At 44.0% G+C, this 26,979-nt stretch overlaps 1 protein-coding gene across 2 annotated transcripts in view; it reads left to right on the top strand.

Annotated features, from left to right (window-relative positions):
* Positions 1-26,979, top strand: part of ESRRB (estrogen related receptor beta) — a 301,561-nt gene that overhangs the window by 1,108 nt on the left and 273,474 nt on the right. The gene's annotated exons all lie outside the window — the stretch shown is intronic.

The following is a 26,979-nucleotide window of genomic DNA, read 5'->3' as shown; positions in this document are numbered from 1 at the left end:
CTTAACGAATCCTGAAAACGTAACCGGATGGTTGCGCACAATTATCTAGCAAGGGCTTAACCCTTGGTTCTACCCGAAGCGCTAAACTCAGTGCTGTAAATAGAAAAATAGAAGTGCAGGTACCTACTACTCTATAGTACCTGGGTGCTACTCAGACGAGCGGTTCTCTCCCATTATTAGTATCGCATTTGTGCTGACAAGTGCCGGTACTCTCCATTATTAGTATGGCATTTGTGCTAGGAAGTGCAGGCACTCTCCCATTATTAGTATTGCATTTGTGCTGAGAAGTGCAGGTACTCTTTCATTATTAGTATGGCATTTGTGCTGAGACACGCCGGTACTCTCCCATTATTAGTATGGCATTTGTGCTGAGACACGCGGGTACTCTCCCATTATTAGTATGGCATTTGTGCTGAGCAGTGCAGACACTTTCCCATTATTAGTATGACATTTGAGCTGAGAAGTGCAGACACACTCCCATTATTAGTATGGCATTTGAGTTGAGAAGTGCAGGCACTCTCCCATTATTAGTATGGCATTTGAGCTGAGAAGTGCAGACACTCTCCCATTACTAGTATGGCATTTGAGCTGAGAAGTGCAGACACTCTCCCATTACTAGTATGGCTTTTGAGCTGAGAAGTGCAGACACACTCCCATTATTAGTATGGCATTTGAGTTGAGAAGTGCAGGCACTCTCACATTATTAGTATGGCATTTGAGCTGAGAAATGCAGGCACTCTCCCATTATTAGTAAAGCATGTGAGCTGAGAAGTGCAGACACTTTCCCATTATTAGTATGGCATTTGAGCTGAGAAGTGCAGACACTCTCCTATTACTAGTATGGCATTTGAGCTGAGAAGTGCAGACACTCTCCCATTATTAGTATTGCATTTGTGCTAAGACGCGCTGGTACTCTCCCATTATTAGTAAGGCATTTGTGCGGAGAAGTGCAGACACTCTCCCTTTTAAATTAAACAATGTGCAGGTACTCAGTGCTGTGAGTACCTGCTCATTTAAAGCTCTGGCTAAACTGAAGCTTCTTTGGAGACCCCGAAGCTCACGCACTTTAATTTAAATCTTCCCAGAGCTCCGACGCTGATTCGGAAATGACCCAAATGAAAGTCTCCTCTAGGGTATGTTTCTTTCTGAGCCACATTCCATGGGATGGTCATCTGACTAGTCTTTTCTCTCCTTCCCGAGGCGCGCCTGGTCGTTCTTTTTTAAGTCTGCTAGTACCTGAGGCCGAGTCCTTCCCTTGGGAGAACTAAGTGTGTCTGGGGTTATGTCTAGCGCTTGCTTGACTCCTTACAGCAACTTCAGAGTGAACATCCCGCACCCCTTCTGCTCCTGGAGAAGGGATACTGGTGTGCTTGTACTCAGTGCTTTAAATGGAAAAATTGGAGTGCAGGTACTCTGTACCTGCTTTTTGAGAAGTGCCGGTACTCTCCAATTGAAAGTATTGCATTTCTCTTGAGACGTGCCGGCACTCTCCCTCTTAAAATAAAAAAGTGCCGGTACTCCATACCGGACAGTTCCGGCCCATTTAAAGCACTGGTTGTAGTTTCCCAGAGAGCGTCAGTGTGAGGACAGCATGCGTACACCTGCCCAGTGGATCCCGAACCTCCCGTGTTTGCGTTAAACTCTGGCTTGTCACGTCCTTAATACGTTTTAACGTTTTGCCAAAAGTTCGGTGTTCAGTTTTTGGAGTGCCCGGGTTGGACCTGGAGAGCCATAAGTGTGCATTGTGCTGGTGTCTGTGGCCCTGTCCTAATGTAAAGGGTCCCTTGCTCTGGCTGTACGTTTGCACTTATGGAATGTGCGCTCCATAGGTAGGTGTAAGCGCGCTTAACGTGACGGACATTGTCCTGGTGTGAGCGCGTGTAATCTTCGGTGCTCTATGAATAAGTGTGTGTATGCATAAATAAATACTGCTCGTGTGTTGTTTCAAGGCACATACTGTATCTGCATACACCTGCCTGTTGTGTTAATGTGTATGTGCACATGTGCGATGTGCACATGTGCTATTTGTGAGAACAAGCATGTGTAGACATGCGTGTTGAGTGCATGTGGTCTTGAAGGCATGCTTTTTGTGTGCATATGTTCTTGTTGCTTATTGAACTTATTGAACATATGTTGTTGCGTGGGTATGTTTCAACAGGTCAACAGGTTTTGTGTATGTGTAAATGTACGCATTTTCCAAATCGGGGTGCATATGTGTACGCTCGTGTCTCATGTTTTGTGAAAATTAGCATTTTGTAGACGTGTGTGAATGGGTATATTATATAATCTCCTGTAACAATATGCATTGCACGTTGTGTTGATCTAATGTTTTGTTTAGATGCACGTGTGTGTTTGTGAGTACTGTTCATGCATTGTATGCATGAATACGTGTGAGTACATTTATTTTTGCACAAATGTCTGTGGCTAGGTTCATAAATATGTGTTATGTTAATGCACACATGTACATCTGTATTGTCCAATTGTGTGCTGGTATGTCTACCTTGTTCATTCTGTGTATGTCTAAATATGTTTTATTCAGGGATTATGTTTGTGTGCGCATTTTGTAATTGTGTAGCTTGAATCAGTGTGCATGTAGATATGCTTGCAAAGCACACGTGATTTGTGTGGGTGCATACACATGAATACAGGAGTACTGAGGTGAATGTGAACATGTGCACGGGTGTTAATTGTGATATATATATATATATATATATATATATATATATATATATATATATATATATATATATATATATATATATATATATATATATATATATATATATATATATATATACCTGTTTATTGTGCGGATGTCTATGTGCACGTGTGGCATACATATGTGATAATTGTCAGTACATATATTTGTAAAACTGTGTACCGTATGAATATGTAGGCACTATTTTGTACTGCACGGATGCTACTTGTGTTGTGAGTAGATATGTGTGAAGACTTGTGTATTGTTTGAATGTGTATGTGCAAGTATATTCAGGGCACAGCTGTTATTTGTAACCCACATATGAATAAATGTATGTAAACCTGTGTGTTGTGTAAGTAAATGTATACGTGCTATGTATGTATTCCACAGATGTAATTTGTGAGCAAATATATGCCCAAACTTATATGTTTTGTGAATGTGTGTGTGCATGCATGTAGTGCACATGTGCTTTTTTGTGAGTACATATACGTTTAGACTCGTGTTGTGTGAATGTGTATGTGCATGTCTGTAGACTGCAGGGCTTTATTTGTGATTATATATATGTGAAAACCCGGGCATTGAGTGAATGTTCAAGCAGATGTGTGTGCTGTGTACTGCAGGTCTTATCGGTAAGTACATGCGTCAATAGATCTGAGTATAGCGTGAATGTGTGTGTGCTTGTATGCACGGCACCTGTGTATTAGTGAATACATGCATGTGTAGACTTGTGCATCTTGGGATATGTGTGCTTGTATGCATACCGCACAGGTGTTTTCAGTAAGAACATGAATTCATACATTCATACATTGAATGAAGGTGTGTGCGTATTGGAAAGGTGTTATTTGTCAGTACTCAAATGTGTAAACTTCTGTACCGTGAGAATATGTGTGAGCAGGTAAATGTACTGCCCATTTGTTGCTTATGATACATAGCTGTGTAGACCCGTGCAATGTGTGATTGAGTATTTGCGTACTGCACAAACATATATGTGGACGTACACATGTGTAGACGTGTGCAATGTATGCCTATGCATACATTGCGCATTAGTTGTTTGTGAGTACATGTATATATAGGACTGTGTATAATAGGAATGTCTTTGTGCATGCATGTGCATCATGCAAAAGTGTTGTGAGTACTTAAATGTGTCGACTTGTGTCTATTGTGTGTGTGTGTGTGTGTATGTGCACGTGTACACTGTACATATATTTGTGAGTACATATTTATTAGTAGACCTTTGTGTTTTTTGTAAATGTCTGTGTATGTGTATATTGCACAGGTGGACTGTGTGAGTAAGGGCAGGTGTGCATTGCAGATGTGCTACTTGTGAGAACACATATGTGTAGACTGGTGGCTTATGAGAATGTATATTTCCAAGCTGATTTTTACATACACCTTTCTGTATGAGAGTGCGTGGTTTTGACTCCTGTCCCACACACCTGTGATTTTGTGATACGGGCTCACAATAGTTTTTTCATATGTGGGTCTTTGTACATACCTAAACCTGGCTTTTTTCTGGAAACCATTTCATGTCTAACAAATCCCACAAGAGATTATCCATATGTTATACCACGTTATATTATTTTGGTTTGTGGACACATCGGCACATGCATCATAAAGGTCATAGACCGATTCAGTGTCCTCATCAGAACGGGTTTCTCACCTGTGAAAAAAGATGCGAGACACTTAACAAAGCGCTCTACAAGGAGAGCCAAGGAGCACTTTCCACTAACAGACATACTTAACGCTTTACAAATGCAGCCAATGTCTTGTTGCCTCTCAGCCGAGAGGAGTTCTGTAGCATGGAGCCATGCGCTCTCAAGAGTCCACAGCCAGATCCGCACAGCTCCTGAAGGTGGGCAAGCAAATGAAAGGGACAGAAAGAGACATATGGATGCGTGTATATGTACAATTATACGTACACTCCCACACACTCACAAACACACAAATATTAAAATAGCACAGACATAGCTGCAAAGCAACAGAGCACCCTACGAAGACGGGAGTAGAAGGTAGGATACAGAGAGGGAATCAGAGAGAGTTCGCAGGCAGGACAGGATGCATTACTGGCCGAGGTGCATCATCTGGAGCGAAGAACATGATAGAGATGTTGCTTGAAGAAGGGGATATCATTTTACCCATGGTGAGCATGAGTAAGAGTCATGGCGTGTTTCTGGGTAGGGATTTGTAGACCTTTGAGGTGTATCAAGAAAACCACAGACTTTGTATTCTCCTTCCTTAATGTTCCTGCCACCTGCTACTCTGAGTGTTATGTAGACCACGAGAGACTTTGGTCTATGTGTAAGCCCTATGTGCAGGTACATAGCTTGGTCAGTAAGATTGGGGGTTGCGAACTTCCAATTTTCCAACAAACACACTGTCATATGATGTTAAAATACATTATACGACAAGCAGGGTACATGAAAGTGGCTAAGGAGGCAGTGGAAAAGGAGACGAATTTGCATTCGCAGGGGTACTGAGGGAAAATACAATATCTTATAAAATGACCAACATTTTTAAAGACTTTCAAAACAGAGAAGCAGAGAGCGTGTATGCATTTTTGTCTGTGTTCATGTAAAATTTCCTGGTGAAATCCGACATACACCTCACCATACCCGACTGAAAGCACCTGAACCCAGCTATTTATCAGGAACAACATTTATTAGGGGGGGTGTAACACCATAAACACCCCCTGAAGCTACGCCCCTGCCTATGTGTTAATGATACCGTAACCTCTGGATGAGTGACATCCTATGGTGCACAGTGGGCACCTTGTGCATTAATTAGCCCTGGACGTAGCGGGGCTACGCGGAGGGCCACGGAGTTGAGAACAAACTCTGTGGAACTCCACTCCGCCACCTGCTTTCACCCCTCCTATTTACAATTCATTATAAATGACGTAAAAGTAAAGAAAAAGCACTTACCTGGACTGCGGCATCACTGGGCTGCCCTCCTCTTCCCTGCCGTCTCTGCAAAAACTGCTTATGCGCTTGCGCCCACGCATTTCTCGCAAGAACTGTGCATTCGTGGGTGTTTTCGCACAGACGTCGAGGAAGAGGAGGAGGGCAGCCCGGGTACGCCGCAGTCCAGGTAAGTTGTTTTTCTTTACTTTTATGTCATTTATAATTAATTGTTAATGGGCGGGTAGAGGCGGGGGCTGGCCAACTCCGCTCTGCTGCGGAGTGTGAGTGTGCGGAGTTTTGGCTTCTCCGCGGAATGCGGAGGAGGCAAATCTCCGCACATTCCGTAGGCGGAGCGGAGGTCTCCGCCCAGGCTTAGCATTAATCCAGGTGCCACCACTCACCCAAAGGTTACAGTATTTCATATACATAGTGTATCACTCTACTAATAGGTTGCCACTGGTTCCTAGGATGCAGCTCCACTTAGGAAGTCACCACTCCAACACCAAAAGGTTAATTGTTACTAAAATGTCAGGCATCACTTAAGCCATGGGATCCATCCCTGCACTCACGGGATGTCATACTCTAGAACATCCTTATGGTGCTTTGTGTCCTCGATAATGGATCACATATGGAGGGTACCATTCTTTCCTTTTATAGGCTCCTGTTTACTATACCTCTCCACACTCAGCAGCCCACGCCTGCATGTGTCGGTACCTCTCAATCATAGGCTGATAGGTGTTCCCTATAGCCAGTGTGTATCACTCTACTGTAGATCACCACTTTCTCTATAAGGTATATAAGAGAGTTAAGTTCGTTGTAGTGCTCAGAATGTGACACATTCTGCCTTGCGTATTCATCTTAAGCAACTGTATCTCGTCTCCATCCGCAGGATATCAGTTCCTGTTGTGCAATCCCTTTGCTTCATATGAAGGCTGTCACACACCTCTTCATTCACAGTGTATGTACAGATCACCTACATGTTCTTTGCTTAGTCCACCCATCAATCATTCAATAAGTATGTGTACATCTTCCCCTATATCCGTTCATCATTCCTCTATAGCACACATGTACATCTGCTATGTGCCCATCCATTACATCTTCCATAGGGTATGTGTAAAATCTTTTGTATAGCTTTCCATCTGGTATGTGTGCACCCAGGAAATGTATATCTTTCCATAATTTCATGCATAGGGTATGTGTGCATATTTATGTTCTTCTATAACTTTATCTATAGGGTATGCGTACATCTTGTGTATTGCCTTCCACTACTGCATTCATCGAGTACTTGTACATCATTTGTGTATTCTACCATGACTTGATTCATGGGGTACGTGTACATCTTCTATATATCTTCCCTTCAGTTCTTCCATAGGGTACGTATACATCTTCTGCATATCCTTCTTCCACCGCGTTCGTGCTCACCTTCCATTCGTTTTTCCATCACTCCTTTTTTATAAGTTACATGTACCGCTTCTGTACATTCTTTCATCACTCAGTTTATAGAATCTATATACATTTTGTGTACATAATTCCATCATTCTATTTGTAGGGTATGTGGACATGTTCTGCATATCTTTCATCACTATTTCTGTAGTGTACATGTGCATCTTATAAATCTCCTTCTGTCACTCAATCTGTGGGATTCGTGTATATCTCACGCATGTTCCTCCAGCACTCGATTCACACGGTACCTGTATATTTAGTCCTATTTCTTATGCCATCCCGTTTATACAGTATGCGGATCATTCGTTTTGCCATATGGTATGCTCACACTTAGTGACCATCATTCATAGGAACATAAGCAGAGTGTATCTGTGGTATTCAGGATCCTATTTGGTGTCCTGAGTACCTCGGAAGTTGTGCCGTAGTATCTGTTTAGATGAGCTGGAAAGTAGAATCATTGTACAGTGTATCTGTGTGGTTCTATAACCGGTTAGTGAGGTTGAAAGTGCGAACTTCTATTTATGGTCAACTTGTGTAGTTAAATGATCCTATCTCTACGTACAGGGTTAATTTATTTGTGGGGTTATAGGATTTGATCTGTCATTACAGTGTATTTGCAAGGTTGAATAGGTATACCTGTGCTCACAGTCTCTGAGATTGAACTCATAGTTGTGAGTACATTGCATTTGAAGTTGAATGATGACACTTATAAACAGTGGATTTCTGCAATTGATTGTTTTTATAGTTTTATGCAATGCTTCTGTGATTACCCGATTGTACCAGTGAGGTTGAAAGCCTGTATGTACATGTGCAGTTATCCTGTGTTTATAGCGTTTCTTCGAGGTGAATGCTGTATCTGTAGAGTTATTCTTTTGGATGATACATTTTTTAGGTGAGTACTGCGTATCTGTGAGGTTTAATGTCAGTATCTCTTTGTACAGTGTACCTGCGAGGATGGATGATTGCATCTACATGTATGAGTGATCTGTGCATCAAGTGCACCTGCGAGGATGTATTTTTTATTTTTTATTAAATGTTATTTTATATAGCGCAAACATTACCCGGAGGTGTTTGAGCGCTTTACAAAAGAACCAGTTGCGTTACATAAGGACTTTGGATTACATGAGTTACATAACAGATACAAACAGAAACAAATTGCAAATGTGCAAGGTGTAAAGTCACTCAAGGAAGAGATACAAACAGATAAACTCTAAAATCACATAGGAATGGTAGTAAGTACAAAGGTCTACCACATAGACTAGTGGTTAGAGTTCTATATATACAAATAGTAAAATTTGGATGATTGCATCTACGCGTACAAGTGATCTGTGCATCAAGTGTACCTGCGAGGATGGATGATTGCATCTACGCGTACAAGTGATCTGTGCATCAAGTGTACCTGCGAGGATGGATGATTGCATCTACGCGTACAAGTGATCTGTGCATCAAGTGCACCTGCGAGGATGGATGATTGCATCTACGCGTACAAGTGATCTGTGCATCAAGTGCACCTGCGAGGATGGATGATTGCATCTACGCGTACAAGTGATCTGTGCATCAAGTGCACCTGCGAGGATGGATGATTGCATCTACGCGTACAAGTGATCTGTGCATCAAGTGTACCTGCGAGGATGGATGATTGCATCTACGCGTACAAGTGATCTGTGCATCAAGTGTACCTGTGAGGATGGATGATTGCATCTACGTGTACACGCGTACAAGTGATCTGTGCATCAAGTGTACCTGCGAGGATGGATGATTGCATCTACGCGTACAAGTGATCTGTGCATCAAGTGTACCTGTGAGGATGGATGATTGCATCTACGTGTACACGCGTACAAGTGATCTGTGCATCAAGTGTACCTGCGAGGATGGATGATTGCAGCTACGCGTACAAGTGATCTGTGCATCAAGTGTACCTGTGAGGATGGATGATTGCATCTACGTGTACACGCATACAAGTGATCTGTGCATCAAGTGTACCTTCGAGGATGGATGATTGCATCTACGCGTACAAGTGATCTGTGCATCAAGTGTACCTGTGAGGATGGATGATTATATCTACGTGTACACGCGTACAAGTGATCTGTGCATCAAGTGTACCTGCGAGGATGGATGATTGCATCTACGCGTACAAGTGATCTGTGCATCAAGTGTACCTGTGAGGATGGATGATTGCATCTACGTGTACACACGTACAAGTGATCTGTGCATCAAGTGTACCTGCGAGGATGGATGATTGCATCTACGCGTACAAGTGATTTGTGCATCAAGTGTACCTGCGAGGATGGATGATTGCATCTACGCGTACAAGTGATCTGTGCATCAAGTGTACCTGCGAGGATGGATGATTGCATCTACGCGTACAAGTGATCTGTGCATCAAGTGTACCTGCGAGGATGGATGATTGCATCTACGCGTACAAGTGATCTGTGCATCAAGTGTACCTGCGAGGATGGATGATTGCATCTACGCGTACAAGTGATCTGTGCATCAAGTGCACCTGCGAGGATGGATGATTGCATCTACGCGTACAAGTGATCTGTGCATCAAGTGCACCTGCGAGGATGGATGATTTCATCTACGCGTACAAGTGATCTGTGCATCAAGTGTACCTGCGAGGATGGATGATTTCATCTACGCGTACAAGTGATCTGTGCATCAAGTGCACCTGCGAGGATGGATGATTGCATCTACGCGTACAAGTGATCTGTGCATCAAGTGTACCTGCGAGGATGGATGATTTCATCTACGCGTACAAGTGATCTGTGCATCAAGTGCACCTGCGAGGATGGATGATTGCATCTACGCGTACAAGTGATCTGTGCATCAAGTGTACCTGCGAGGATGGATGATTGTAGCTACGCGTACAAGTGATCTGTGTATGAAGTGTGTCTGCGAGGTTCAACAGCTGGCTCTGTGCAGTGTGTCTGATAGGTTGTGTCGGTGGGTATGATGTATCTGTTGGATTGTATGACACTATAGGTGAAGTTGGATGCTGATATTTCTGTGAATAGTGTACGTGTATGATTCCATGACTCTTTTTGTATGTGAAAGTCTCCGAGTTAAATGAGTGCCTCGTGTGAAGCGTATCTGTGAGTCTGAACGCTTGCATCTGTATGTCGTGGTTGCGTGATTTTATCTGTGAAGTTGAACGTTTGTTTTTATGTGTACGAATACATGTGTCTACATTATATCTGTTTGGTTCAATGCATGCACATGCGTGAGTACAGCATATCCTTAGTTTAAGGAGCGTGTGCATACAGAGTGCATCTGTGAATCTGATTTTTTATTTCTGTCTGTTCTGTAGACCTCTGGCTCGGATGCTTCTATCGGTGAGGTTGAATGTTCACATCTGCATCTACAATTACCCGTGTGCATTGTACATCTGTTTCTTCAATGATGTTATCTTGGTACAGTGCACCTGTGCTAAATAATGTTCGAATCTGTGTGGCGAGCGTCCCTGTGTGTACAGAGTATGTCTGATGCTTTACCTATCTCTAATCTGTAATATCGAGTTTGCCTCTGTGTATTATGTATCTACGGCTGCGCGCATAGTGAATCCATAGGATTGTACTGAATCTGTGCGATTGAATCCTTGTTTGTGTGCATGCTGTCTGAATGAACAGTGTATCTATGAGGTTCAGGACGTACCTGTGTACCGAGTGTCTTTGGGGCTGAATGCTTGTATCTATGTGTACAGGACGTCCGTTGTATACGTTATTTTTGTCTGTGTGCACTATATATCTGAGAGCTTAGCTCCGTGCGCAGTGCATCTGTGAGGCTGTACTGATGTACACAGTGTATGGTACTCTGGTTTTACCTGTGAGATTCAATGAGTGCATCTATGAATACAGCTAGGGCCTTATTACAAGTTTGGCGGTGCGGGTACGGGACCCCCACAACGGTGGCCTACTCCTGCAGCGCCGAACCCATGTGCTATTACGACTTTTTTTGTCACTGGTAAGTGGTTCTTTGACGCTCCCACGGCTGTGCCTAGGAAATAGGCACCCCAATGGGAACGTCAAAGACAGTGCCAGGTACAGGCTCAAGGGGGCCCTGTAGGGCCTCCTTTGTTTAATCTCTGCCACGTTTTTCATGGAGTAGGAACCCTCATGAAACCCGTGGCAAAGAGGAAACTCGTAATAATCTTGGTGGGACCGCTGTGGTCCCTGATCCCTTGCAGTTGCTGCAGTGATCTCTGATCCCTTGCGGTTGCTGTGGTGCAATGGAGGTCCGACCGCCCTAGATTTATTAGGGCAGTCGGAGTTCCGGTGCGGCGGTGGCTGGACAGCCACTGCAGTGCCCCCACAAGTCTGGCGGTCCTCGGACCACCAGACTCGTAATCAGGCCCTTAGTCTGCTTGTACAGTGTGTCTGCATGGTTCAATGCCTGTATCCGCGTGCACACTGTATCTTTGGGGTTGGCTGCCTGTATATGTGCTATACATCTCTGAGACTGAATGTTTGCTTCTGGGTGTACAACATATTTGCAAAGACGTGTGAACAGGGTATCGATGAGTTTGGGTCTGTGTGTATAATATATCTGTGTGAGTGTAACTCAGCGAAGTGTATCTGTGAAGGTGTAATGGAGGGCGTGGTTTATCTTTGAAGATGTTACTGTTTGTGAGTGTACATGCAAGACTGTGGTTGTGATCTTAGTGTATCTGTACGGTTGTGCTTGTGTGTTGTGTATGTGCTGCTTCTGTGTGTAAACTGTATCTAGGAGGCTGCAACAGTGTGTGCGGTGTATATGTGAAGTTGAGACTGTGTGCACAGTGTATGACTGACTGAATTATTTATTAAGCGCACTTATGCCGGTGCGTCTTGGCACTGTAAGAGAAAAGGGTTTTGACAGATCCTGTCAAAGATTTGGTAAATAGCCAGGTTTTTAAGGCCTTTCTGAACAGAGTCTTATTTGTTCCTAATCGTAGCTCTGTAGGTAAGGAATTCCATAATTTTGTCGCTTGAAATGAAAAAGCCTTACCACCCCATCGAGCCCTCTTGATCTTAGATAGACAAACTAGGCCTAGATTACCAGATCTTAATGTCCGTGTCGGTACATAGCGAGGGAAAAGAAATTTCATATCGTCTGCACCTCGCCCATTTACAGCTTTATGTACTAGGCATACAGCCTTAAACTGTATCCTCCGCCGCACAGGGAGCCAGTGAAGAAGCCTTATGCCCGATGATGTGGGATGGTGTTTCGGAAGATCTAACAGTACTCTTACAGCAGCGTTCTGCAGCGAATGGAGTTTAGAGAGCTGTCTTTCTCCAATTCCGACATACAGCGCATTGCAGTAATCAATACGAGATAGAACTAAGGCCCCTACTACTGTTTTCCTTAAGGAAGAAGGAATAAAAGGCAGTATTTTCCGAAGAAGCTTAATCGTCATGAAACAGGCCGAGGTGACCTGGTTGACTTGAGAAGTTAGTGTTAAATCTTTGTCAACCAGGAAACCCAGGTTCTTCACTTTTTGTGCTGGGACTGGACACACGCCTGCTTCTGGAGGCCACCATGAGTGGTTCCAGATAGAGGGTTTTTGGCCAAATTCAATCACCTCAGTTTTCTCTGTGTTGAGCTTGAGAAAGTTCGTATTCATCCAGCTCATGACACTAGAGAGGCAGTTTCTGAATCTCTCCGCTGTGACTTCCACACTCTGAGTCAGAGACACCACCAGCTGGGTATCGTCAGCATACGATACCAGTTTTAAACCTTGATCTTTTATTAAGTTTGCCAGTGGTGTTACGTACAGGTTGAACAATGTAGGGGATAGCGCGGATCCCTGAGGGACTCCACATGGGAGAGAGAACTCATCAGACTGAAGTCCTTCCCAATGGATTTGTTGTACTCTAGAATCCAGAAAGGACTGAAGTAGTGCTAAAGCAGAGTCTCTGATTCCTAGTGATTTAAGTCTTTCCAGTAATACCCTGTGGTTTACGGTGTCAAACGCTGCTGTTAAATTGAGTAAAATAAGGATAGCTCTACCGCCATCATCCATTGCTCTGCGGATTTCCTCCGTTGCCATTATTAAGGCGGATTCTGTTGAGTGTCGTGATCTAAAGCCATGCTGTGTGGGGTCCAAAGAGCTGTTCAGATCTACAAATTCCATTAGCTCTTGGTTGATGGCTTTTTCCAGTATTTTAGATGGCAAAGGGAGACAGGATATAGGGCGATAATGTTTAATATCCTGAGGGTCCAATGAGTTTTTCTTAAGAATAGGCCTTATACAGGCCTTTTTCCATCTCAAAGGAAAAACTCCAGATCTAATTACTTCATTTAACAGGGGAGCCAAGGAAGCAGTTATCTCTGTAGGAGCCAGATGAAATATACGGGGAGGGCAAGGATCAAGAGGTGAACCTGATTTGATTTGAGTTAATAGGTCACTGACCTGATTTTCACTTAGGGGAGAAAATTGGGACAGACAGTTCAGAGTTACAGAAGCCTCAATAGGTTCACCTATATCGTTTCCAGGGTTTAGCTGTAAATTCTGAAGTTCGTTATAGACTACTTGAATCTTGTGTTGAAAGAAAAGAGCCAGTTTATCAATGAAATTTTGGTCTGGAAGAAAGATTGTATCATTGGGACTCTCGGTCAGGGAGGCAACTATTTTAAATAGTTCCTTGCCTTGTATCTCTTTGTAAACAGTACACACAGTGACTGAGAGTTCCTCATGTGATAGTGACCGGGTGCTCCGTGGTGATAAAGAGCACACCAGTCGCCAAGGGCCTAGCGTTTACAAGGAATTAGACTGCCTGAGGGCTTAGCAGTAAGAAGGGGGTAGGCTGCCCGAGGACTTAGCAGTTACAAGGAGTGAGGCTGCCCGAGGACTTAGAAGTTACAAGGAGTGAGGTTGTGAGAGGGCTTAGCAGTTACAAGGATTGAGGCTGTTCGAGGGCTTAGCAGTTACAAGGAGATGTTGTCCGAGGGCTTAGCAGTTACAAGGAGTGAGGCTGTCCGAGGGCTTAGCCGTTACACGGAGTTAGGCTGTATAGCGAATGAGGCTTAGCAGAGATCGAGGGTTCAGCAGTTGAAGACCAAGAGCTTGAAGTTTATGAGGGTCAGCAGTAAACGAGGGTTCAGCAGTGATAGAGGGCTCAGATGTGAAGTATGGGTCAACAGTGAGCTAGGGATCTGCAGTGACCGAAAGCTCTGCAGTGGCTGTGGGCTCAGCAGTGACTGGGGATCTACATTAATCAGACTACGGATTTCCTGTGACAAAACCCATATAACTGTCCAATATGAGTAGCTGCAATACATTCCCTTTATATATAGTCTATGTGCAGAGTGTATAAGCTATTTATGGCTGTTGTTGAGAGGTTGGATCGTGCCTCATGAGAGACAGTGAAAATCAATGTGGACCAGTAACACATTATTTAGAGAAACTATACCAATAAGCACACATTCACACATTTATTACTGCAGTGCAAAGGTCGAATTACCACAATACAGCAAAATGAACATGAGAAAAACATGTTTTATAGCTTCATTACTTTACAGGAAGAAAAAACCCTCTCTATTAGATATCAGGTCTCAGCAGCATGATTTTACCATGCTGGACAAATAAATCCCTTGCATACTGGTTTTAAAGTTTGTTTTTTTTAAAAACAAGTACACATGAAAAATCAATGGCATAAACCGTACATGCAGATGCGCAGAGCAAGTGGAGGCTTCACCTCTCTTGAGTCATGGCCCTCCCCACTCTTAACAGCGGTAAAAAATAGCAGATTATACTCAGCGCATCTGCGCGCACACACACACAAACGTATGCATATCTATCTATCTATCTATCTATCTATCTATCTATCTATCTATCTATCTATCTATCTATCTATCTATCTATCTATCTGTCTGTCTGTCTGTCTGTCTGTCTGTCTGTCTGTCTGTCTGTCTGTCTGTCTGTCTGTCTGTCTGTCTGCCTGCCTGCCTGCCTGCCTGCCTGCCTGCCTGCCTGCCTGCCTGCCTGCCTGCCTGCCTGCCTGCCTATCTATCTACCTTTCTGTCTGTCTGTCTGTCCAGTGCTTTAAATGGAAAAAGAAAAGTGCCGGTACTCACCAAATTTATTGGGATGGGTCTTGACGGTCTCGTTGGGGCGTGTCTTGGGGCGTGTTTTTGAGGCAGGTATTTATCAATGGTGGCATTTTCTTATTCAATGCAAAAGCGCTCTAGTGTCCCTCGGCCAAGTTTCTTCATATGCGCAGTTTTTTATATTGTGCGAACTTGGCCAGAGGGCATTAAAGCTTTTTACTTGAGAAGCAGAAGTTTTACATGATAACATCTTTTTTTGTTTTATGGTACGGGAAGATCACCCAGAGTAACAGGATGTTGAGCAGAAGCTGGGATTTCAGCTCTCTGTGCCATAAAAACAAAATAAAGTATACTTACATGTAGAACTTGCACTACTCATTTAAAGTGCTTTAATATCCTCCTGCCAAGTGTGCGCTATATATAAGTGCAAAAAAAGTACTAATTGCACAATGTACACATGAGCTGCACTTGGCCACAGGCGTTGTGCGCTCGGACAGTGTATTCCAGCGCTGCATCCTCACACTTTAACTAACAACGCAAAAGTTCCAATGTGGGTAGCTCTGTCCGACAGGCCATATCTCCTTACTTCTGTTACGCTGTCAGTCAGAGCGTAAGGAAGCAGCAGCAACCTAGTGCTGGAATACACTCACTGTTGACTGTCAGAGTGCCTTACAGACACGCTCCCTCAGAAGGTATTCAGCAGCACCTGCGCTGCACGAAATCCCATTCCCCAGTGCCCCACCCCAGCTTGCCTCTAGGAGTACCGATACTCCCTTGACACAAGGAGAAATTCCGGTACTCTAGGGGAGAAAACTGAGAAGTGCTGGTACTCAGTACCGGTGAGTCTCGGCCCATTTAAAGCAATCTATCTATCTATCTATCTATCTATCTATCTATCTATCTATCTATCTATCTATCTATCTATCTATCTATCTATCTATCTATCTATCTATCTATCTATCTATCTATCTATCTATCTATCTATCTATCTATCTATCTATCTATCTATCTATCTATCTATCTATCTATCTATCTATCTATCTATCTATCTATCTATGCAATGTCACCCAATTTTCAATGTTGCGCTCCACTGTTGGTGCTTACAACAAGCTAGGGGCCACCCTCAAAATATTTCAATCAAGAGAAATGAGTAGTATTCCTGGAGTGTAGATTCTTCCTGGTTTATGTAGAAAAAATGTCAAACACAAAACATTCTCTGTATTAATCATGGCATTAATTGCTAGTCCTTTCTCACTTTCCCTATTTATCTCAATATTGGTAACTACAGCCTTATAGGAATTGTAGTACTTATATTATGTAGTTCAAATCTGAAATATTTCATACAATACCATTGTTATTGTGTCCAATTAAGATGGCTATATTTCTCATCCTTTTAAAACTCATGTATTACAATGCGTGATTTTTTTAAATCAATGTCAAGCTAAACAAAATTCAAGCATTGTAACCCATGAGTTTAAAAGGATGCTATATCTGAGCCCACTGTACAGTGAGCGTGACCTCTATAAGTCTTTATTTAGGGGTGTGTGACTTAGAGATATTGAAAAGAGGTGCTGACCCTTGGGGGGCCCACAATTGACTATGCCCTGTGGGGCCTTGTATGGCCCTGCAGTCTTCACCTGTGAACACTATAGATTTTGACATACCTTAAATCATTAGTTTATGGACTGCTCTTCATGTATGCCTCTAAGAAGCTGATTTTATGTCTGTTTTTGCTGATCGGCAGTGGGCGTGTGATCTGGTTTGTGTATGTATCTAGTACACACAGTAGCGGCCGGCATGGCTTGCGGGTGAAAGGGCGGGCGCGGGGATGAGGGTCAATAATAAAAAAAATTAAACCTACCTTTCCGCCGGCCCGGGTCCCGCATCTTCACTGCTCCTGCTCTCCTGTCTCCGACAGGAACAGGAAGCGGGCAGCCAGGCTCCTTCCCCTAAGCCAATCACAACGCTCCAGAGGAGTGTTGTGATTGGTTGGGACGCCGCCCAGCCAATGGCAGTGGGCGATGGCATTGTCTCCATACAGCCTGCATGGAGAAGGGCAGAGTGCGCACAACTGTGAGGGCTGACCAAACAGTCTTTGCGCACTCAGGAGTAGTTAAACCACTCCTGCCCTACCCTGCTCAGAGAGCAAAGCAGCTCCGACCTCCCGCCCGCCCGCAATGCGAAAAGAAACATAAAATGGTAATAACCAAAAGTTATTACCATTTTATGTTGTGGCTTTCTCGCACTGCGAGAAAGCAGTGGGGCGACGCTGCTCCGCCCTAGTAGAGGAGCCATGCCTGAATACACATATTTATTTTCTGATTAAATGAGTGATATTGTCAACTTTATCTAACCTCTCACCACACTATCTAGGATTATAGGTTCTGAGTAGGCTCTTTATATACATGTGCCACGAAGTACTTCACAAAATTGTGTCCATTTTCAAAGCTTTTCACAGTGCATGTCCATCGGCTAGAAGCTCTTTACAGTCCATGTCATGTGTCCCCAAACTCCTCACACTGCATACCCATGTGTCCCAGGCTTCTCTCACTGCATGTGCCCCTAGCTTCTCATACTGCATGTCCATGTATTCAAGACGTTCATGTTGCATGTTGAGGTACCTTAAGCTTCTCAAGCTGCACATTGAGGTGCCTCAAGTTCCTCAATCTACAGGTCTGTGTATCCCACACTCCTCACAATATCTGCCAATGTGTCTCAAGCTCCTCATACCACTTGTCCATGTCCTCTAAGCTCCTCAAGCTGCCTTTTATTTTCAGTATGCATCAGGCACAGGAGTGATGCCGCAGGAGAGGATCATATTACTAGCCAGCATTGACTAAATTATGCAGTAAGAGAAGGCAAATTATGCGTCGAAATGTGGCGCAACGAGTGGCAGTATTACTTCATTATTTTCTCATTTCTACACATGCTAACCATGTCTGGTCAAAGGTTTTATCCCAGCTAAGTTTAATACTTAAATACAGCAATCAGACACTGAAAGGTGACCACTTAACCTTTGCAAAAGGCCTGTTGCTTTGCATCAACACATATGCAGGCATTTTAAGTACGTTTGGATCTGTTTGAGCTAAAAACATTTTTTGTTACAATCTGCAAACTATGCAGCAGATGATGGATTATGTAACAAGTGTGGCAAACCGATTAATATGCAGAAAATGGTGTGGCTGTAGTATCTCATAATTACAGTGACCCTGATTGTACTCCTCACACTGCAGACTTGTCCCAAGCTCCTTGCACAGTCTCTCCTGGTGCTCCATACTCCTCTTGTGGTTTGTCCACGCGTATCTGTTCCACTAGGCTGTTCTAGTCTGCTGATGCCATGTGTTCATGTGGCACTAAACTCACACATCACTCCGTTCATTTGAATCTCTTTCCTCAGGCATCTACACTCTACACTTGGCCGACATACCTAAAGCTCCTTAAACTATATGCGGCCAGCTGCAATTAATACCACAGTGCCTATCACCGAATTAAGCAAACAGAAGGAGATGATGGACGGAGCGCTGAAACTTTTCAGACACTCACCCCCAGTCACAGATCTGGGTTGAATCCATCATTGTTCTTTAGCTCACTTCGCCACCCCAGTTCAGACGCAGCTATATGCAAATCAGTCTTGACACTGTGTCTTATGGGAACAGTCCAGCTCGAACTGCCAATCCATGTCTTCCCTGGGCCGGAAACAAGCATCCTGGGACCGGTTTCGGGCTAACAGCCCTCACCAGCCAGGCTAGCTTGAATCCAGGCAAAGTGAGCAAGGGACCCACATCTCAGCATATCCTGCCAACTTAGGGCGAACAAAGCAAACACAAGGAGCTAATGGACGGAGCGCTGAAACTTTTGTGGGTCCCGTGCTCTCCATGCCACTGAACTCAAGCTATCCTGGCTGATGAGGGGTGACGCCCCGAAACCGGTCCTAAGATGCTTGTTCTTGTCCAGGGAGGACCTGGTCTGGCAGTTTGAGCTAGACTGTTCCCTTTGGGTGCAGGCTCAAGACTGATTTGCATATGGGTGGGTACAAACTGGAATGGCATGGTGAGCAAAAAAACGATGGATTTAGGCCCAGAGCTCTGTACTGGGATGAATGTATGGTATTGTTCTGCATTCTGTCCATCAATTGTTCTTTTTGCATTTATCACTGAATTAAAGCAACTTATTATTAAAAAGAAGAAAATTATTTACTCACCTGTTGCCTCGTGCTGGGTGCTCCCCTTCATCTCGGTAGATCAAAGAAATATATAGTGATGAGGGAACAAATTCCTAGTGTTTTTCCTCTTAGATTACCTTAATTAATAATCGGTGCTTTCACATACTTCTACCATATTTATTTTGAATATTCCAATCAGGGTCACAATTCGCTCCTTCCACATAAATGATAAATTCGACTTAGTGTCACACATAACTTTATACACATAAAAAATAGACTGCAAAATTACATATACATAAACTTAAACCGTAAACATACATAAAACATGTACCATACATACATTATTTTACTCTTCTCAGTCTTCCTGTTAATTAATCAAAAGTGTCTGTGTTATATAATTATCACACAAGCCACTGATGGAGGTAGTCTATAAATAGCACAAGTTTGAGGTAAAATATATTCTCCCCCTCATATAGCCATTTGTGCGCCAAAAGTCCTTAATCTGTTTATGTTCAGTACAGAAAGACTCCTCCAATGTAACTGTCGACGCATTTCGGCTTTATTATTCCAGCCTCTTCAGGACAAATAAAAGACGAGGTTTTGCTGCACCGTTAGTCTGTTCAGGAATTGAATCGTCGTGGATTTTTGTTCAAAATATTTCCCAAAAATCGGTATCCGCTCGTGGGCTGCTATTATAGATAGACGGTCTCATCAGATAGCAACCAGTTAGCTTGAGCGTGACAGTTGCACAGACCGTGCGCCACCGCGCATTATTATCGATCAAACAAGCACTGAGCCACAATCTCGCTCTAACGCCAAATCTCCTCCGAGTCGGGTCTGGTACTCTTCATCTCGGTAGCACAGGATCCCAGAGCTCCAGCAAGCAACTTTCCTCTATCAATCCAGATGCTGCTCTCCGCAGAATGAGAGAAGCACCAGGATTGGCTGGAGCGCACTGGTGCGACGCTCCTTAAAGCACTGGGGGTTCTGTGCTTGCTCTCCACCTGGCAGTCTGAGACTGGGTCTGGGTTGTCAGGCTGGCCATCGCAAGACTGCCGGCTGAAGTGACATGCACACTTTAAACTAAGTGCACAGTATTCCTTTCTGCTGCTGCCCCACCCCTAGACTTGGCTGCTGCCAGCACGAAAAATAAAATGGTAATAAATGTGTTTTATTTCCATTTTGTTTTTCATGTTTCCTGCTCTTCAGCGGAGGGGCGATGCTCCTCCGCTCTCATGGAGGCACCGCCGCTGACACATGTTCCCCAAACTATCACATTGTCTATAGCTCACAAGCTCTCCACAGTCTGTCAGTAATCCCAGCTACTCACACGTGGTGTACATGACCCAGTCTTCTCTGTTGAAGTGCCTGATGTTTCTCAGTTTCTGATAGCTTTACACTGTCTGTCCAATCAACCAAAGCTCTTTTTATGAATTCCAAGCTCCTTACACTGTTAATGTGCCTCAAATGTCTCACGCTGTATGTCCAAGCACACAAAGCGCAGAGTCCCAGAATCCCCACGGTGTTGCCCATGTGCCTTAAGTGCTTCATGATGTCTTTTCAAGTGCCCATATCCCTTTCTAAGAGCACTACCCCCCCCCCAACTGTCTATCCATGTACCTCAAATGTCCTAGCACCCAAAAGGCTATCAAGCCTAAGCTCCTCACACTGTCTGTCCACTTGCCTCGAATGCCTCATGCTACCTGTCCAATCACCTTAAGCCCTATGAGCCCCAGTCTTTCTGCACTGCTTGGCCATGAGCCTCAATTGTGTCACACTGTCTGTCCATGCATCTAAAGCGACATAGACCACACTTTCCACACACTGTTCATGTACTTCACATTGTATGTCCCACTACTCAAAATTATTTTCATTTGCCCCAAGCCCCCACACCACTCTGTCCATGCTCTTCAAATGTCTCATGATGTCTGCCCTGATATCTAAAGTGCTTTTACTTTGCCCAAAGCACCCCCACACTGTCGGGGTGTGCTTCTCAGATTCCTCAAGCTGACTGTCCAAACACCCAAAGCGCGTTCCTTTTGCTAAAAAGTTCCACATACTCTCTAGGTGCTGTTTTCCTTCTGAGATGGATACAAACATTTTGCTTGTAGCTCTGCAAAGGAAAGTGCCACATACTGCCAGAAATCCGTTTAAATGAAATTTGAAAGATTCTGCATAGGATTCTGTACTATTCTGTTGAGTTTGGCGCTTTAAATAATTCGCTTCTGTGTGAATGTTTGTTGGTATTGATTTTATACAGCTCCTCTGTGTATGTGCGAGTACGGGTGTGTATGACTATATGTTTTGTTTATGTGTATTGTACAAAATCTTCTGCATGTCTAACAGCATTAGTCTTCGGGTAAATACCTATTGTCCTTTGTGACCATTTCCGTGTTTCTATATTTTTGCATATCAATGTTTTTATCTGCGAGTTCATATTTTCCGGTGTCTTGCCCGTGGTGCCACTACACTCCGCTCGACGTGCGTTTGTCTTTGCATCTCTTTTCTTGAGCTGGTGTATTTACATGCCTCTATATATTTCTGCTGTTCTGTGTGTGAAAATGTCTTCTTTCTTTGTTTAGTTGCATTTTCTGTACTTCTTTCTTCTCTCCCATGTGTGTTTTCTGTTTGTGCATGTTTGCGAAGAGCTGTTTTGCATACATTTGCGTTATTGTATGTGTGTGTGCGCGTATCTGGTTTATGTTTGTGCTGTTGCATCTAGTGTTGATGCCCCATTTCTTATGTGTGTGTTTGTTTGTTTCTGTAGCTCAGCTCTTTTATGCGCGTCTGTGTGCATTTGTATTTCTGTGCGTACCTGGTCTGTACCCTCTATATGTGTATTTCTGCTCTGTGTGTTTTTGTGCGGTTGCGCTTCCTGTTTTTTGTGTGTGATTATGTGCTTTTCTGGGTATCTCTGTTTGAGTCTGTCTCCTTGCTCCTGCGTATTTATGTTTACATATCTAGTCTTCTGCTTGTATATTTTTGTATTTTGGGTGTATCTCTGCGCCGTTGTAGTTACTTACCTGCATATATTTGTGATTATGAATGTCTGTCTGTCTCCTGTTCTGTGAATTCGTTTGCAGTTTATGTGTATGCAAAGGTACTTTAAAGGTACATACGTTTGTGTGAATGGGATGAAGGGGACGACCACCGTGAAGCCTTGGAGAGAAGGGCACGGTTGGCTGGAGGGGGTTTGGGGTTAACAGTGTCTGTGTTCACACACAGATAGTTATATTCTTCTCAGGAGACCCTTCCAGTGAGTTCATAACCGGCAGGTCACCCTTTACAGACACTTGAGAAATATGCCCTTTCTGCCACTTCTGTGTGAAAAGAGCTGGAGGAAAAGAGGGAGAGAGAAACGATGACTGCCGCAGCCGAATAATACTATGGATGCCCACAATACCAAGAACCACATCCACTATATCACGGCTAGCATTTTACCAGGGGTAGGTGATGGACATCATCACAAAGATTCCACAAGTTGGCCAAGAATTATCACAATTGTGTGAGGGCTAGCATTTTACCAGTGTTGACAATGTAACATTCCATGCCTAGGGTATACCAATAAGTTGTTCAGAATAGCCACCATTATATGAGGAACAGCATTTTACCATGGATGGACAATGGGGGTTATAGCATAAATGCCCATGAGTTGTCAAGAATTACCACCATTGTGTTAGGATCATCATTTTAACAGGGTAGTCAGTGGGCACAGCACAATCCTCACATATGAACACACAAACAAATGCACACTCTCAATCACACAGATACACAGCCGTACGTGTTTCCCCATATAGATGCCCCCAGATGCATGCATACTCACACATGCACAAAAGCACACCCAGAAACACACAAAAACACACTGAACATCACCATTTTTTCACAATTCCTTTTACTGACGAGCTATCTTCCAACCTCACGCTGGTGCAAAGGGAGCAGCAGCTCTTCGATTGGTACACCCAGGCGGAGGCAGTGGTGGCAACAGATGCTGCAGGGGTTGGTGAGATGTGGGTGTGCTAATTTCCGGGGAAGGGGCTGAGCCAAGCAGGAGTGCCATTCTGTTGGTCAAAAGAGAGAATTGTTCAGGGGAGAGGGGGAAAACAGATGTACTTCGGGGCGTAGTAGGTGGTAAGCAAAGCGACAGAGCATCGCAGGGCTGAGAAAGTGTTATTCCGAGTTGGAGTGCCTCTGCAAAAGGGCGAGGGGGCAAGCAGGAGTCCCTCATGTGACTGGGGAATTTGTTGTGCTTGGGTGACTGAAGAAAGGTGTTGGGGGCAGTATGAGGGAGGGGCCTTAGATTCCATTGGCGAATAGAAGCCCTGGCTCTGGGACAGTGCCCTCCTCAAGAAGAGTGATTAATTACTTTGGTTTTGTATGCCTCTTTTTAGGTCGAGGACTACCGGTCTGCCGAAGGCAGAACCGGAAGTCGGAGATTTAATGTTTTCTAGAGTGGCTATTTAGCCCGCCTCTCTTTTAGCTTCTCCTCCATTGGCTGGCTTCCTAAACGGAGGCCAGCCATTGGAGGAGAGAGCCGTCCCTCCAAATAGGCTCCGTCTTTTTCAGATTCGGGGGCGTGTTTCTTGCTGTTCTTTCCACTTTTTAGCCACGCCCTTTTTAGGCGTGTTTTTCTCTCCTCCAGCCAATGGCAAGAGGAGAGAAAAAGAAACACGCCCCCGAATCTGAAACCGCCGCTGCTTTCTCCGAGGCATTTCTGCTTTGCCTCGGAGGAAGGCAGCGGCGTTAATGGCGTCCTCTCCCCCTGCTCTCAGCTCCCGTGTTGGCTGCTGCTCTGGTCTCGTCCCCCCTGACCGAGCCGCATAGGATCCTAAGGTGTCCGTTTGTTTATCCGAGATAACCGCACATGGAACAGTCACCATCGGTTTAAGGCAATGTAAGATTCCTGTGTTTCCATTCCGCACTAGAACGCTGAAGGAAAACAGGGGTAAGGTTCCTCATACGTCTAGCGGTTACTTTTGTTTTTGTTTTCTTTAGAGGGCTGGAGAATAGGTTGGGATCCTATGTTCTCCCACCTATCTCTTCCAGGCTTCGCCATTACAATGGACACCGATCCCTTTTTGTTGCTAATAACCTGGCTCCGTCTGTTCACCGTGAGCCTCCGGCGCGCGCGCTTTTCATCTCGTGCCCGGTGCGCCTCGCGCACTTATGGCAGAGGCCTGGGCTCCATGGAAACTGATCCGGGTACCTCTTTGTCCGGGAGCTCGGAGCGCCAGCTGAATTATCCCATGGTGCCTTTCTCCACGTCTTCGGGGTGAGCTTTAACTCTTTGAGATGCTAAGACTTTTGCTTGAAGTTAATATTTTTTTTGCGCCATCAAGTCTGTGGGTTGGGATTGTTCACTTTGGTATTTCGTTGGCAAATGCGATTTAAAAAAATAAATAATTGTACCGTTGCTGTCGGCTGAATGAATCTTTTAAAGTTGGAGGTCTCAGAGCTGTGTTCAAGTATCCGGCCATTTGTTTTGGGTAAATCTATCTGAAGCAAGGCATGCTACAGTCCCCTTTTTCACCGTAGGTAGTTTATAGTCTTATCTTTTTTTATTACCACGTTATTTTCACTACTTAAAGCTGTAAGGTGAGCAATGGACACCTGCGTGTTCCCGCAGAACGAAACTCACGTCAACGTCCTTGGGCAGAGCGCCCACGGACCCCAAGCTCACTGCAGACAGGGGCGCAGCTTGCATGCCTCGGGGCATGGAGCAAGCAAGGAAAATGGCTCCTGCGACTGCTTTCGTAATGGTAAGAAAACATAAATTATCAGGCTTCAATTGCCTCGGCAGGCCTCTCGGCCCGATGCCACTGCACCTGCTGCACCACTGGTAGCTTCGCCCCTGACTACGGATCCATTCTGGCACGTGGGGAGGGGGGGGGGCGGAGGGGGGAGGGGGGGTTCTGGGACTATCCAGTGCGTTGAATCCTTAAATCACACAAAACGCAACCAGACACAAGGCCAACCTCTTTGGGTGCAGTCAACGAAAATCCCACAACCATAGAGTATTTCCACATTCGGAGCCATGCAAGAAGTAGACACAAGCTGCACAAATGCACTTGACTTTTCATTAGAGTTGTGAGCCACACTTCGGATTAAACCCATGCTAGAAGGACGTCAGATTGCTAGATTGGCCTTTGGATCTCAAAATGACAGCAGAGAGCTTTGCGGGGTGACTACCACTCCATTTATTACTGACACAGCATATCTATAACCCAATCAGATATACTTTGTCTCATTACCTTATAAGTCTGGCTTCAGCCTGGGGGTGGAAGATTCAGCTTTTTAACCGTTAGGGTGTTGCCTCCACTTCTGTCCAAGTCTAGGTTGTAAAAAGTATTCTTTTACTATACTACAACCGCTAGTTCCGTACGGTTCGGGAGCGTTTCCGGGGCATACCCCTCACAGGAAGATGGAGGAGGATGGAGAAGATACTTGGTGAGGAGGGTTTGCATGGCTTACTGGAAGATACTAGGTCTCGGTCTTACAGCAAGGCCTCACCATTGATATTTTCAGTGGCTACATTGACGCAAGTAGGGTTGTTCGTTTGGGCGTTATCGTGATTTCTGTTAAAGCTGAGCCTCTGATACACACGTCAGTGAAGCACACAACCACAGTATTCCACACTCTATGCTTATATATCACTACCTCACAACATCCCTCTCCCTCACTACCTCACTCTTTCACTACCTCACTCTCTCTAACTCACTACCTCACTCTCTATCTACCTCACTCTCTATCTACCTCACTCTCTATCTACCTCACTCTCTATCTACCTCACTCTCTATCTACCTCACTCTCTCTCACTACCTCACTCTCTATTTCAATACCTCACTCTCTCTCTCTATCTCACTACCTCACTCTCTCTCTGCTAATGCAATAGGTATCACATATGCAAAAAAAAAGCTAATGCCAATAGAAATGACAATGCCATTTATTTAGGGATACAAAAATGATAAAAAAATAATGAGCAATACCAATAGCTCTACCTATAATATTGCCGAGACCATTGCATTGTAAATGCTTGTTTAGAAAGGCTAGGAAGAGGAAATCTTTTTATTATAAGGTTTTAGCCAAGACCTTTTGATTTTGCTAATTTAATATGTGTCTATACACACGCACATATATAAATATTTGTACACACACACACACATATATATATATATATATTCACTTAAAAAACCATAGGTTTCACACATGTTATAGTTAGGTGGACATTTCACTCGTAAAAAACCAATGAAATTCCCCCGTTATAGTTAGTTCAGATAACTATAACTTGCGCGCCCGCAATCCACTGCTCATGACGTCACATATTACATCACTCATGACATGGTCAGTGGCATCACTCATGACATCACTGATGACATCATCCTTTTGATAGAGTGGCGGTCGCGCGAGTTATAGTTATCTGAACTAACTATAACGGGGGAATTTCATTGGTTTTTTTACGAGTGAAATGTCCACCTAACTATAACATGTGCGAAACCTATGGTTTTTTAAGTGAATTTGCAAGGTTTTTTAAATGCTAATTCCTAACTATAACGTGTGTGAAACCTATGGTTTTTTCAGTGAATTTGTACGTTTTTTTAAATGCTAAGTTATGTATTTATTATTCTATTTTTTATATATTTATTTGACAATAAACTACGTATTAAAAAAAAATGTTTTAATGGTTTTTCACCGTGCGCGCACCCCGCGATTTAAAAAATTTTTTTTTAAAAAAATGTTCTGCCTTCGGGGTC

Source organism: Triturus cristatus, chromosome 9 (assembly GCF_964204655.1).
Source record: "Triturus cristatus chromosome 9, aTriCri1.1, whole genome shotgun sequence".
NCBI lineage: Eukaryota > Metazoa > Chordata > Amphibia > Caudata > Salamandridae > Triturus > Triturus cristatus.
Note: the sequence above shows the minus strand (reverse complement) of the source record. Positions and strands in the feature narration are given on the sequence as shown.